This window comes from Palaemon carinicauda, chromosome 28, assembly GCF_036898095.1.
Source record: "Palaemon carinicauda isolate YSFRI2023 chromosome 28, ASM3689809v2, whole genome shotgun sequence".
Taxonomy (NCBI): Eukaryota; Metazoa; Arthropoda; class Malacostraca; order Decapoda; family Palaemonidae; genus Palaemon; species Palaemon carinicauda.
The window spans coordinates 77,336,921-77,351,661 of NC_090752.1; the positions used below are offsets into that span (position 1 = coordinate 77,336,921).

General features: G+C 38.2%; 1 pseudogene; it reads left to right on the forward strand.

Annotated features, from left to right (window-relative positions):
* The first annotated feature begins 331 nt into the window (after nucleotides 1-331).
* LOC137621890 (uncharacterized) lies at nucleotides 332-11,682 on the forward strand (annotated as a pseudogene).
* Nucleotides 11,683-14,741: the final 3,059 nt, after the last annotated feature.

Genomic DNA, 14,741 nt, shown 5'->3' on the forward strand with positions numbered 1-14,741 from the left:
TGTGCTCTGAAACTTTCAGTTTAGCATCAAGCAAGGGCGTAACTCGTTCAAGCAGTAAAGCAGACTATGTCCTCGCGACAACCTAAGAGGACACTTCTCAAGAAATCTCCGACTAGCTTTACAACCAAGGCAACCCTACCAAATTGTATGATGCCCTGAAAAATACCTCCTGAAGAAGTACTCACCATCGACAGCCGCCCGTATGGCCAAGCTTTTCTAGCTCTCTCAACAGCCGTTGGGGAACCAAAAAGGCTTTGCTCGCCCCCAGGGAAAGGTAGCCTGACGATTGGTCGAAAGACAATTGGTCGACTGATGATTAGTCGAAAAGACAATGAGTGGAAAAGGATATTCGTCGACAGGAAAATTGGTCGAAAAGGCTAATTGGAAAACTGTAAGTGAAATGTCTAAACTCTAAAGTTACAACCCCTAACACAGTATTTTAAGATGTAATTGAAGAGTCTATTTTCACTCAATTGGCTCGTTAACTTTGTATATTTATCATGATATGGCCATGATAAGCATTTTTTGTAGTTTAGAATGCCATACTATGGATTTTTATACCGTAGAATGCCACAATAAGCATATTTTTTTTTTCTTTTTGAAGTTTAGAATTCTTCACTTTAAAACACAAAATTTAACAATTTTAAAATCAAAACCATATACCCTCAGTAAAATGGAGTTCATCGCGACAAAAAAAGTACAAGAAAACCCCAATGAAGGAATTGCATACCTGGCTGATAAACCGTGTGGTAACATGGAGAGGTGCACTGTGCGATATGATGTGATTGATGGTCAGCCTTCTCGGCACTGGCGTAAAATGGCTTTGAAAGCAATTGAACAAGTAAAACAACGGAGATGACTCAGAGAGCCGGACAAAGAAGACACACTTTTGATATACATATGTGGTCAATTTACAGTAGAGTGCATGACAACTTACCACGAACAAACAACTCCTTAAAAGGATGGCACAATGCTCTTTTGATTCTCCAATATTACTTGGAAAAATTTTATTAGAACACCGAGCAATGGGAATGAATATTTCTAGAAACAACAATAATTTAGTTGAGTAAATGAGCGCTTTTAACTATTATTAAGCTTTAATCTTTACATAAAATTTTTCTACAAATTGTCATTATACTAATCATCAGTTTTGACTAATTGTTTTCAACGAGTAGACTTTCAACCAATTGTCTTATGGCAAACAGTCCGCATACCCAGGGAAATGACCATTATCGTTCGCTTGCAACTTGCCGCAGACGACTGTCCTCGAGAAGTGAACCAACTTCGCGGCCTTTGGGTACAACGTCTACCCGAACCTGTCAGCAAAGCTCTCCCGGATGTCGATACCTTGCCCATGAAGGACCTAATGACCAAAGTCAATGCCCTTATGGACAGCCACTTTACCACCTTCAAGACGTCCATCAACGCCTCTACTCCTGACGAAAAGGACAACTACTCAACTCTAACTGAAGCCGGCGTGAATGCAGCAAGTCACAGACAGCCATCCCTTGACAAGCCACACATGCCACCCCTCGCTCACGCCCAGCCCAACAACCGCTTCAGCTACTTATTGACCAACATCAACCGCATGCTATTACCACTACAGATTCAGAGCTGTTGTGAAGAAATGTGTGGATGGTTATTAGTGGCCAAAATGCAAGTAGGACATCGCTTTTGGCTGTGGCCTCCCCTGTCACTAATATTTTCTTTTCACTTGATGTGGGAATGGGTGTGTGGTTAAAAAACACTGGTGCTTCCCGTTCCCTTCTACCAAAGTCACTCCCCAGGACACAACGTGGTTTCTTTCTAATGCTGGGATCACACTTGGGCCATACAGCCATGGTAATGTGGTGAGATGTTCATTTTAGCAAAATTTTGAGCATATCGCCACACATCCCCGTTCATCCCGGGTGTGTTTCACACCAAATCCCACATACCAAGATGAACATCGTCACGTGTACAATACATCTCCAGTTGCCACACCGAATCGCAACACTGGCAAACAGAATGAAACCTGCTCCATTTTTTTGCCAAGTGTGCAATGATGGTCGGGAACCTGTGATACAACGCGTACAAGGAGGTAACGTATCACATTATCAGTGTTCTGTTTCACCATTATTGCAAACCTAATCACCTCTCAACTCTATATATGCAATAAATCTCCCTATGGGAGATGTGGCAACATGCATACCTGCGCATCCATTCATCGCTGGTATTAAAGGTGGTAGCTGCCCTACCCCATCACCATTCGTGCTTTGTTTATGTCAGTGATGACAGATACCACTATTATTATTTTCCTCATTATTATTATTATTATTATTATTATTATTATTATTATTATTATTATTATTATTATTATTAATAATAATAATTATTATTATTATTATTATTATTACTATTATTATTATTTTCATTATTATTAATAATTGTTATTATTATTATTATTATTATTATTATTATTATTATTATTATCAGTTTGAAGAGATGGAGTAAATACATGTTCAATACACTGTGGGTTCACAGTGGGCATTTCCCAGTGGCGGTGCCTTTTTATACACTGGCGTCCCATGGATCACGCACGCCACGATCCGTATCACATGTATATCGAGTACACAAAGATCACTATCACAAAGTGCCCGACCAATTGAGATGTCCCAACTTGCCCACTCCGATGGGATTACATATACAGCGATGCACCACATGCCAATGTATCCCCATGTATTGCCCTTATTGCTCTGTGCCTGTGGTGTGCATCTCCCCCTGGTCGCCTACTCCGCATTATGAGTCGTGCATGCCACGATGTCCTGCGTTTCGAAAAATATGTGCTGAAATATTGCATGAAAGCACCTGCGATATTCAAATTTTAGGGATTTTTCCATATCTCCTCTGATCGCCAAGGAGTATCGCCTAAATGTGATCCCAGCATAAGCTTGCTGACAATCCGCCTGGTAGATGCCAACAGATCTGAGATCCCCACCCACGGGTACAAGACACACTCACTATCGATTAGCAGCGCATTCACCCCGCCTCTTAGTTAACAACCACCTCGCACAAAATGCACCCGTGACATGAAGTACCAAATCAGAAACCAGCCTTCAGAAGTGTGCCATAAAATTGCGTCCCTGTTTTTCGGATTATTTTAGATTACGGCTCTGATCCTTCCCAAGATAATGGATATCAGATTAGTATTTCCAGACGTGTTAGGTGTTCGATTCAAATTACAGTTTCCTCTTATATATTGAGCATAGCACCTGTTTATCTTATGATTAAGGTTTTTTTTTACAAGTAACTTTTTGTTCTTGTTTATCTTCAAGCCTTCCAAAAAACCTTTAACTTCGAAAAATAAATCATTTGCTTTTGAAGAATTGTCTATCCATTTCCTCTGCTTAACCTTGTAGTACTGTAACTTAATAAAACAATGTATTATCATTATAGATTTTATTATTGCGAGAGGCAGAGAGATCTACATTTGCAAATTAGTCTTTTTCTTTGTCATTATCAAACTTTGTAGTAGTAGTAGTAGTTATTGTAGTAGTCAACTATAAAACCAAATATTTACGAATAAGTAAAAAAATAAACAAGTAATCACATAAGTAAATATAAGTACCATCTTTTAAGTTACGTACACAAAAACTGAAGAGGAGGAAAATAAAGAGACAGAATGCTGCTTTGCTCTATTTCTGTAATTTTGTCTTGATAATTTTATTGCTAACTTGAGAAATCTCGCAAGACTTCCTAGTTTACTCCGTAACCATCGTAATGACAATGCCACTGATGTTGATGCCCTGTCTCACTAATCAAACGAGCCTTAATTTCAATAAATCTATATTTTCTTCGTCAAAATTGAATCAATTAATCATGGACTTTTTGTCGATAAAAGAATTATAAGTTTAAACCTTAAACCTTACACCAAATAGCTATGAACTCAAGTGTTGGTTTATGATATTCATTTTTTTTTTTTTTTTTATACTTGTATCATCTTCATTAAATTGTGTAATTTTCAGTAAATAAAAATAAAGATTGATATTAAAAATAGAAAAATACTGAAAACAAGTATGGAGAGGGTATGAAAATCTAAGCATGTTAACAAACACGAATTTCCAAGAAATTATCGATCAAAATCACAGCAGTAAGAGCGTGTATAAAAAGAATATAAATGAAAACTATGAAAACCCCTTAAAGGGTCACAAAATAATCATTTCCATAAGCTTAAAAAATTAAAATAAAACGTCCGAAAGGATCACAAACCATGAAAAAAAAAAAAAACGAAAATATGGAAAATAAATACAAGGGTGTTAAAAAAAGAAGGAATTTAGAAGGAATTTCCTTAAAACTGTAAAATAAAATATTGATGCCCATTAAACTATAGCTTAAGACCAATGAAAAAAAAATATGAACATGAATTTACTTCTAAAAGTTAAAGATAAGCGGAAAAAAAGTCTCACTTCTGCCAAAGAAACTCGGCCCCCGTGAAATCCAGTAGCGAATCACATGCTTTAGCGAAAAGCTCCCTTTGGGTATACGGCGGAAAATTGCGTCATTACGTTTCATTTCCTGCGGATTGACGCCACGAACCTTCCCAGGATGAAAGATTTCAGATTTACAATTACAGTCGTCTATTTTCTTTAACTATATCAAGCTCTCTCATTGTTTCATGCTAAACAGAAACGTTATAGCATGGCTTAGATTTGCTGTGTTTCGTTCATTCCTTTGAAAATACATATATGACCTAAAAATTCAAATGCTTATTGGGTATCAACGTATGCTAATTCTATAAAATGCAATGAGACACAATGGTCCACATAAAATTCATTACAAAAGGAAAAACAAAGAGTAAACAACTACAAGCAATACAAATTATGAATTTTTAGTAAACACAAGTCTCTAAAACAGGTTTCTACCAAAAAACGCGAATTAGGCAGTTTGAAACAAATAATTGAAAGTCATTATAACTCCCAAAAGAGGCGACATGAGAATAATTTGCTTATCAAAACTGCACCACTCAAGAATTTTAGCAGCCATAAAACAACGGTGTTGTCTCATATTTATCTGATGCTTAGCTTTAAAAGAAAAAAAAAGAAAATTGTATTTACGTTCGTGCTCTCACTCAAACATACATATTGTAAAAAATTTTTATCAAGTCTTAAACAAAAGGAAATGAGATTGGTCACGTTCCACTTAGTATTTTCGGTTTTCTTTGTGGTTTTATTACACAGACGAGATATATATATATATATATATATATATATATATATATATATATATATATATATATATATATATATATATATATATATATAATGTGTACTGCATGTGAGTGTGTGATCAAACGAAAATTTCCCACCATCACAGGTCCGCACTAGCCAGCACGTTGATGAAAACTGGCAGACCCCAGACATGAATTGACATGCCAGGCATTTATTGCTGTTATTGTGGGTCTGTGTATGTGTTTATATAATATTTTCGCTATACTGTTGGTTGTTCAATCAGTGAAATGAGATAATCATAATTCCGATAGGACTTAGATGAGAGACCATCAAAAAAAGACAAACGTTGTCTGCATATAAAACCCTTAACATGCTGGGGGCTAGCAACTTTAACTCCCCCCCCCCACCCCCCCCCCCTAAACACTTATTATGAAAAGCGGAGGGGGACACTTACTGGATTCACCTATTGTAAGGAGAGGGGAAAAATATGGAAAGATGTAAAAATACATATATAATAATGCCAATATTTCAAAGATTCAGTCAATGTTTACACAAGTTCCCAACGTATCCGAATATAGCAAATGGGATTTTCTCATTTTATCCATATAGTTTTTCTGGTTACCCTGCATGGGTTAAATCGCTTGGCCCATGGTTGTCATGACGCTAGATTACCCCAAATCAATCAATTAAATTGTTTTGCGTTAGATTGATACATCTTTCCATCCCACTCTAATCCCATGCAATGCCGTTCTTTTTCAATTTTGCGCCCATCAGTAACCATGCGGAAATACTTCAACTATTTTCTATTTTATCTTTTATTTACTTCAGCTTTTCCTTGCCAAACAGAACTCATTTATGATTCATTTTTTTCTCTCTACATTACATTTTTCCATTTCCTTATTCACTGGTTTGGTTGATATAAAAAATTTGCAATTTACTTCATAACCTTCAATCATCGGATGGATGAGACTGAATAAAACCCGGTTCAAAATCCACAAGCAAAAGGAAAGCTAATGTGAAATAAGCAAATAGAAGTGAAAGAATGAAATGGCCACATCTGCTATTTTATGATTTCTTGAACAAAACTAAATTTCCTAATGTAAAGAATACAATTTTTTTTAATGCACGAGTATTTGACAGACCAATTTCATATCATTGATGCGGTGGTTTTACTTTTATATTCCACTCTTTAGTAGATGGACGGCTGGGAATGTTTAGCGTGAAAAATCAGTAGTGAACATGGAAAAAAAAAAGCATAAATCTAATTTTACTAGATACAGTAGTGACTCTACAAGTACCTTTAAAACAACATTCTTACTTATTAACTGCACTGAGCACTGATGGGAAAGAAAATGCCACACCATCATTATGAATTAATATCTGACCTACATTAACAACGATTTACAATAAAGAACCCTGTTATTTCCTAACTGCATTGAGCACTTGTGGTCACATGTGGTCAATGCATTTAAAAGAAAGAAAAAAAAAACATCAGTACTAATTCAGAGGTTTAGGAATACTGGTCAGGTTAGATAGGATCTCAAGCATCATTAACATTTTCCATAACATGACTTTTCGAAAATAAATACTAGAAAATAAATATTTGGAGTAAAGTCCCCGTTTCTTGTTATAGAGTTTCGAAGCGATATTACCTTCTTTTCTTTTCATAACACTCGTTACCTAATTTATTATTGGAAACCGAACCTTTCCAGATCAACTCTTCAATAGGATAAACTTTAAAGTTTCAACGATACTATACAAAGTTTGTTATGAAACTCCAAATCCCGTATCATTTGATATTTCAAAATTTCTCAGCCAAAATACAAGTTTTTTAGAATTGGAAAATCATATTACTTTTTTCCAAAGTCTGTAAGAAAAAAAAATTATTCTAAAGCAAAGATTTGTTATATTCAATTTCCAAATTACATCAATTTTTATTAACATTTTAAGAGCTTCTTGATGTCCACCATAGTGACAAATAAAAGGTTAATATCTGGTGTTCTTCAGGGTAGTGTTCTCAGCCATTACTTTTTCATGCCATTTACGCATGATATGTGGTTTTGCCTACAAAACAAGCCACTCGCATATGCAGATGATGCCAATCTTTTCATAAATTTCCTGTCCTGAATGTGGACCTTCAGTTGTCGAATCTCTTGATAGAGATCTAGCTAAATTTATTGCACGAGTCAATCTATGGGGGATGAAGTTGAACGCTAGCGAAACTCAAAAGTATGATTGTAAGTAGGTTAAGATCAGTGTCCACATCTTCTCACTGATAATGTCTCTAGCTGTATGATACTCATTTAATTCTAGTTGCGGTTCTTTATTTAAAATTTACGTGTGAGAAACACATGCGGTCTGTCCATTCTTCAATTGCACACAAAAACTGACATACAAAAAAATAAATTCAAGATATTTGGTGATTTATTTATCCTGAGTTAATGATTAAACATTTTTCATTCAATCAGTGAAACTTTACGAAGTCAAACTTATTGTAAATGCTCATATTTTGAGCATGTTGAGATAAGTTTCGTTTCATAAGTTATAGATAACTTCTATATCAAAAGTTGTTACAGATATCAGTATTTTATAAACTTTTATCAATTCTCAACTTTTATACCATCAGTTGTTACTGATCTTAATATACTTTATAAACTTTCATCATTTCTCAAATATGATTGGTTTGTTATTTCCCTCTTTCCCTTTCGTACGGGTTGTTTTCCTGTTGAAGCTATTGGGCTTGTAGCATTCTGATTTTACAATTAGGGATGTACCTGTCTTAGACCACCTGCTCCAGTACTGCACCAATAGCAACATTACTGGCATCGATGGAGAGAAGGAGAGTAGCATGTAACATGGGAAAAGTGAGAGCAGCAGCAGTTGATTGGGCATTCTTTGCGTTGCAGAAGGCTGCTTACTGAAGGGGAACTCACTTCAGGTCTTATGGCTTGCCATTGAGGGAGACGTAAAGGGGAGCAAAAGTGGCAGTGATGGCTGGCAAGAACCAAAGATAATAGTTTAACCATCCAACCATATACCAAAGCCGTTCCCCCAATTTTGGGGGGTAGCCGACATCAAACAAATGAAAAAAGGGGACCTTTCCTCTCTACACTCCTCCAAGCCTGACAAGGAACTCAACCGAGTTCGGCTGGTACTGCTAGGGTGCCACAGCCCACCTTCCCCAGTTATCCAACACAAATGAATCTTCATAACGCTGAATCCCCTACTGCTGCTAACTCCGCGGTCAAGGCCAAAAATTCTTGTAGTGTTTTGACGGTGGAGGGCATGGGAAAGTTCTGAACAGCCATCTTCTTAGGGAGAGGGTGGACGCCTTCAGGAGTGATGCGTTCAATTAAGCCAAAGGTAAACTTGTTGTACTGGACTATAGGCCCTTCTGTTGCAGGTAATTGAGAAGGATGCGTAAGCGATATAGGTGTTCCTCTTTGGAGGAAGAGAACACAAGTATGTCATCCACGTAACATACACAGAATGAGAGGTCCCTTAAGATGTCACCCATGAGGCATTACAAACTGGGGCCCCAACATTATGAGGGCCAAAATAGGAGTAATTGAATGTGTAAGACCCGAAGAGGGTGGTGATGGGGCTCTTAGGGATGTGTTTTGGGTTCATGGGTACCTGATAATACCCCTTCAGGAGGTCGAGAGTGGAGAACACCTTCGCTTTGTGCAAGTATGAGGTGATGTTGGTTAGAGGGTAGTTGTCCGGTTTCGTCTCCATTTTCAAATGTCTGTAATCCCCAAAAGGCCAGAGGAAACCATCCTTCTTCAGGATGATGTGTAGGGGGTGACAATCATGGGCTAGAGGTCTTTTGGCAAAAGCCCATTTCTACCGTTTTGGCGAACGTTTTTGTAGGTACTAACAGAGGGCGAGATGATTGCAAGTGAAGTTTATTCAACACGACAACGAACTTATATACAGATAGTTGTGAGCAAGAATGACATAAAATTCAAACAGTATAAAGCATGTGATAGCAAGCCTAATTAGGTTTCTATTAACAGTGCGAAGAGAGCAAGAGATAAAAAAATAAATTTAATAATGTTACAGTGTAAGAGCGCATATGAAACAAGTGGGAGTACATTAGCTTTGTTTGATTTACAGCACTAAACAAACACAACTTGTTTCCTAATTTATAACTGAAAGAACATATCCACTTTTCAATGACAAAAAAAATGAAGTTTTGAAGCTACGGTACAAAGTTTGCTTTAAAACTTCTAATTCCAGATCATTTGATATTTCCAAACTTACCAGGTCAAAACGGACTACTATGCATATCAGACCCTATGACATACTGTTTTTCGCAAATATCTTTGAAACGAAGACTCATATCAGCATGGTGCTTTAGCACAGATTGTTCACTCTCTCCGCTAATTTTTAACACTATTGTATACTGTCAAATGCGGCTAATTATGGCGTTTACTCTTGACTGTGGAGTCAAAAACCTGCGTGAGCTACTACACATTCGAACAGGTGAGGCGTGACGTATTTGTGACGTCTATCCACCCACTACCCCCACTCCTGGCTTCCCCTACTCCCTTTCCTCCCCTCTTACCCCCCTCCTTATCCCCCTACCTCTTTCTCCTCCATACCTCCCTTACCCCTTCCTCATCTCTCTCTCTCTCTCTCTCTCTCTCTCTCTCTCTCTCTCTCTCTCTCTCTCTCTCTCTCTCTTTCTTGAGGCTACACGGTATATGAAGCCAGACACAAGTATGACGAATTAATGACAGATTAATAAAAATCATATGCCGAGTAAGGTTTAATCGTTTATACAAACAATCATAATCGATGTTCTTGCTTCTCTGACGGTTATACCGTATTTGGTAAGTGCAGAAGGTAACATGGTAAGTAACGGGCGTGCGGCCGATAGACGGCTGATGGCAAAGTCCTGTGGAGGAAGTTTTTCATTGTCTTAACCATCGCCAACATGCAGTGATGTCCACGTGCGTGCAAAGGAGTCATCGCACTATGACTCTTCCATATCTCCAACCAAGAGCATATTGAAAGGAAACTGAGGATAAGTTTGAATAGCTAAGTAATGAATCAAAGTTGTATTTCGTAATTACAGATGAACCAGTCACTATGTTTCACAGCTACCTATGATAATAAAAGGGAACATTATTTTGATTGTTGCCTGGTAAAAAAAAAATCTCAACATGATAGTTTCGAACATGTTATCTTATCCGATTTCCTTTCCTCAACAGGCCCTATGATCGTGTTGCAGAGATCATGGGAATGACCACAAATGCAGTGCGGTTGCTGGTTCAGCAAAGCACACGTTCTCGACCAGATTCACCATGTGGGACAGCCACTCCCCCTGTGACACCACCACACTCACTGCCGCCCACTGCCACACTACCCGTTTTTGACAGTTTCACTGTTGGTGCCATTCGCCGCCATGTACATGCCAAGTTTACAGCAAAGGAAACCTTTACTATTGGCACACTGATTGAAAGTTTGAAGACGGCAAGTATTATTCCAGGGGAAACCTCAAAAATGACGATGTGGCGAGTGCTGCACAACATGGGATCCCGCTACAGGATTTCACAGAGGAAAATGTATCTAAGGAAGGAGTCGCTAGATATTGTGTGTCGCCGTGTTGGGGCTCTCCGAGCACTCCAGCGACATCGAAAGGAGGGAAGACAAGTAGTATGCGTGGATGAGACATGGTTCACCACTAAAATGCAGCACAACAGGGAGTGGATAGACACATCCCAGCCTGCTACTAGTGCAACCTACAGCCGTCAGGTGCCACCTGGAGAAGGGGAGCTATTTGTGGTAGTAGCAAGTGGCACAGAACACGGTTTTGTAAATTATTCATTTCTGTGCTTCCCTGCAAAAAACAAAACCGGTGACTACCACGGGGAAATGAACAGCACCCTATTCCTCCGCTGGCTCACGTTGCAACTTTTACCGGTCTTGGATGAACTATCGGTTTTGGTGTTGGACAACGCGCCCTACCACACACAGCCAGTTGATGGAGGAAAGTCGCTGACCCACCACCGCCACCAAGAAAACAGAGTTGGTGAATTGGCTGGCGAGCCGCAGAATCCCCTTCCCGTACCACACCACACGCCTCGAGCTTCTTCAACTCTGCAGGAAGAACCGACCAGAACCAAGGTACACAGTTGACAATGTCATCCGTGAATGCGGACATGAAGTCGTCCGACTACCACCTGCACATCCCGAGCTTAATACCATTGAACAGGTGTGGGGCGCCATGAAGCGGTATGTGCACTCCACCTTGCAGCGATTTACCCGGGCAGATCAACAAGTGAGGCTGCAAGAAGCCAAGCTGTGCGCAACAAAGGAGGTGTGGGCAGGAGCGGTGCGACGAGCCAGAGCCTTCGAGGACGAGTATTGGTCCTCTGACAACATACGAGAAGGTGTTGATCCCGTCTGCATCAACCTCAACAGTGATGAGGAAGATAATCTGTTTGTAGAGAGTGATGAATATTAAAAGTAAAATATGTGGTCAGTTATTTATACTATTAATCCAGCCATCATATACTCGCTGTCTATTTATGTCTGCAATAACTTTTTAACATATGGCAGCCTTTTCCTAACATTAGAATAAATTATTCATATATTTATCACTTCAATTTCGTTTTAAGTTTTTACTCTGCATCGGATTCCCACTTCAGTTCCACCCTTTTCCTTTCCATCTCTTACACCATTTCCTATAAATGACCAAGCGTCAGCTACATATTTCATCCCATCATACGTTCAACGTAACCTATGGGTATTAGGGTCGCATACTCGTTTAACTTTCAATGGTTGTATAATTGTCAAACAAAACTCATACAATAATTAAGCAACAGCAAGTTGCGCTGGAACAGGAATCAGGGTCGTACATAAAATACCCTACCATACTTGACATATATACATTCGAGTTATCCGCCATTATAAATAAGTCATGCGTGTGCATAGCTTCATTTTTTCGTGTAAGAGAGAGAGAGAGAGAGAGAGAGAGAGAGAGAGAGAGAGAGAGAGAGAGAGAGAGAGAGAGAGAGAAGGGGGGATTGAGGGAGAGGAAAGGGAGGTATGGAGGAGAAAGGGCGGGAAGAGAGAGAGAGTAGGTGTGGGGAAGGAGGGAAGGAAAGGGAGGGATGGTAGTAGTAGGGGAAGGCAGGGGCGGAGTTAGTGGATGAATGGACCAGTGTTTCCACTTTAGGGGAAAATACCCCATTTAGGGGAATCAGGTGGTGTTTAGGGTTGAGCCTAGAGGAATCCTAAAAAGGCCAAAATCTAGGGGAATTTGGATGTCTTTAGGGTTAATTGTTTATTTTCTAGGGTGTTATAAGATTCTCTCTCGATGAATATGAAAAATTACTATTTTTTCATTTTTATTAGTTCATGAACAAGAAAATATTATCATAAAAAAGGTAAAGAGGGGCCGTTCTAAAGACAAAGGCTTCTCTCTCCGACCGAGTCCGACGAGAAGCACATGTTGGTGGCTTTTCAAACATAAACAAACAGAAGAGAACACGTGTGAGCGGTGAATCGCTCAGTCGATGGGCAGCAGGCATTTTGTATGGTCATTATGTTAAAAAGTGTGATATACATGCACTGGATCCAAAGCATCCATTATTTTCATCAAGTATTGTGTCAGCTGAAAACATATATTTAGGAGTGTTGGCTTTGGAGACAATGAGAGAGTTAAAACAAATAAGCAGTGCCCATGATATAAAAATATTTTAAGAAAGTTGTTTGAATTTTCTAATTGAATCTGTAAAGCAGATTCAAAATAGATTCTCCCTTAATGAGCCTATTCACGCAATAGTTCAGTGTTTGAATCCAATGAATGCTGTTAATCTTGAGCCTAAATCACTGCATCTGTCTTTGATGCTATACCACAGCTGTATAAATATGCAGATAGAAACAAGACAGATGAAGAGTGGAGATCCCATTGTTTCAGTGAGGAGTTGAATGGCCAGGTACCATGTTTACAGTACTGGGATATTGTATTAAACAAGAAAAATGCTGCACACTTTCCATGCTTTCCAAATTTAAGGGTTGTTATCTCTGTATTGTTATCTTTGCCATTTTCTAATGCTAGTGTGGAGAGATTTTTTAGTAAATTCAATCTGACAAAAACCCCACAGAGGACTAGGTTGAAAAATGAAACACTTTGTGGTTTAATGCACATGGTTTACCATCTAAGTAATAAAGGTATAACTACAGATGGTCTCAGGATTGATGACCGAATGGTTTCAGCAGATAGGGCAGTACAGAGTAATGCAACATGTAATGACAGCAATAGGAATGTTTAGATGAAAGTTCACTAGTAGATTATGATGATGTGAGGCAGATCATTTGCAGAGCAACAAATAACAATGTTTACAGTATGCATATATGATATGACCATAAATGTAGTTTATGCTATTCCTTATGAAGAATGAAAGTTTTGCTACTTAACAGTTTCATGGATATTGGATTTTTGCTAAAGTCAGTGATTATTGATACAAAATACTTTATGCACAAGCACTGTGTGGTACTGTTTCAAAGATGGTGTTAAGGTAATGATGGTTTTGGGCAAATCTTGACAGGGAAAGTAATTTTACATTTTGCTGAAGTCGGTAATTATTGGTGGAAACTAGTTACTTCATAACCCCTGTGTTGTACTGTTTCACAGGAGTAAGGACACACAATATTGGCTTTTATATGGAAAGAATAATCTTGTAATATATTGCAGATGTTACATGTCATTAGAAATAATGGTACTCTGTATGTGATATTTACTGTAGGCATATATGTGACAATGCTGCTGCAATCATATGGTACTGCATATGTGATATTTACTGTAGGCTTATATGTGATGCTGCTGCAAGGATAGTGTTAAGTATTTATTTTTTTATGCATATCCCTTTAATAAATTGAACGTTGTGCTTTATTTTGTGATTCTTTTCTACATATATCAGTCACATGTCACTAAGTTGAAAGTAAACTATGGTGCCATTATTATAGGTCAGTTTATAAGAAGTGCAATTACTTTATTTATGAAAAATTACATTATTATGTTTGTTTTGTTAGAGATTATTTTCTTACTACTGTGAATAAGAGAAATAATAAAATTTCCAATGTATACTCCAATATATTGTATTTTTACCATGGTTACCCTACCTTTATTGGTAATTCTGAAGAATAACTCCACATGGACTGCAAGGAACGTAACCGAGAATACAACATCCACAAGGGATTGTGGCGTCCAATGTATTTCCCCGTGTTTAGTACTGGCCCCTGGTGGTTAATTACAGTCAACCACCCAAAAATAACGGTAAATTCTTAATAAGCAACCCGAATATTACAAGAAACTGTAATTTTCAAATACGAATATTACAAGAAACTGTAATTTTCAAATACCAGGCGCGGAGTTGTTATTAAGATTTATCCCTTTATTGATTTAGGGGAATCCGTGCCAATCTAGGGGAATTTGAGGCCAAGATCTAGGGTAAAACAAATTCAGGCCGTGGAAACCCTGAAATGGACGTCACTACTACGTCAAGCCTCACCAGTTCG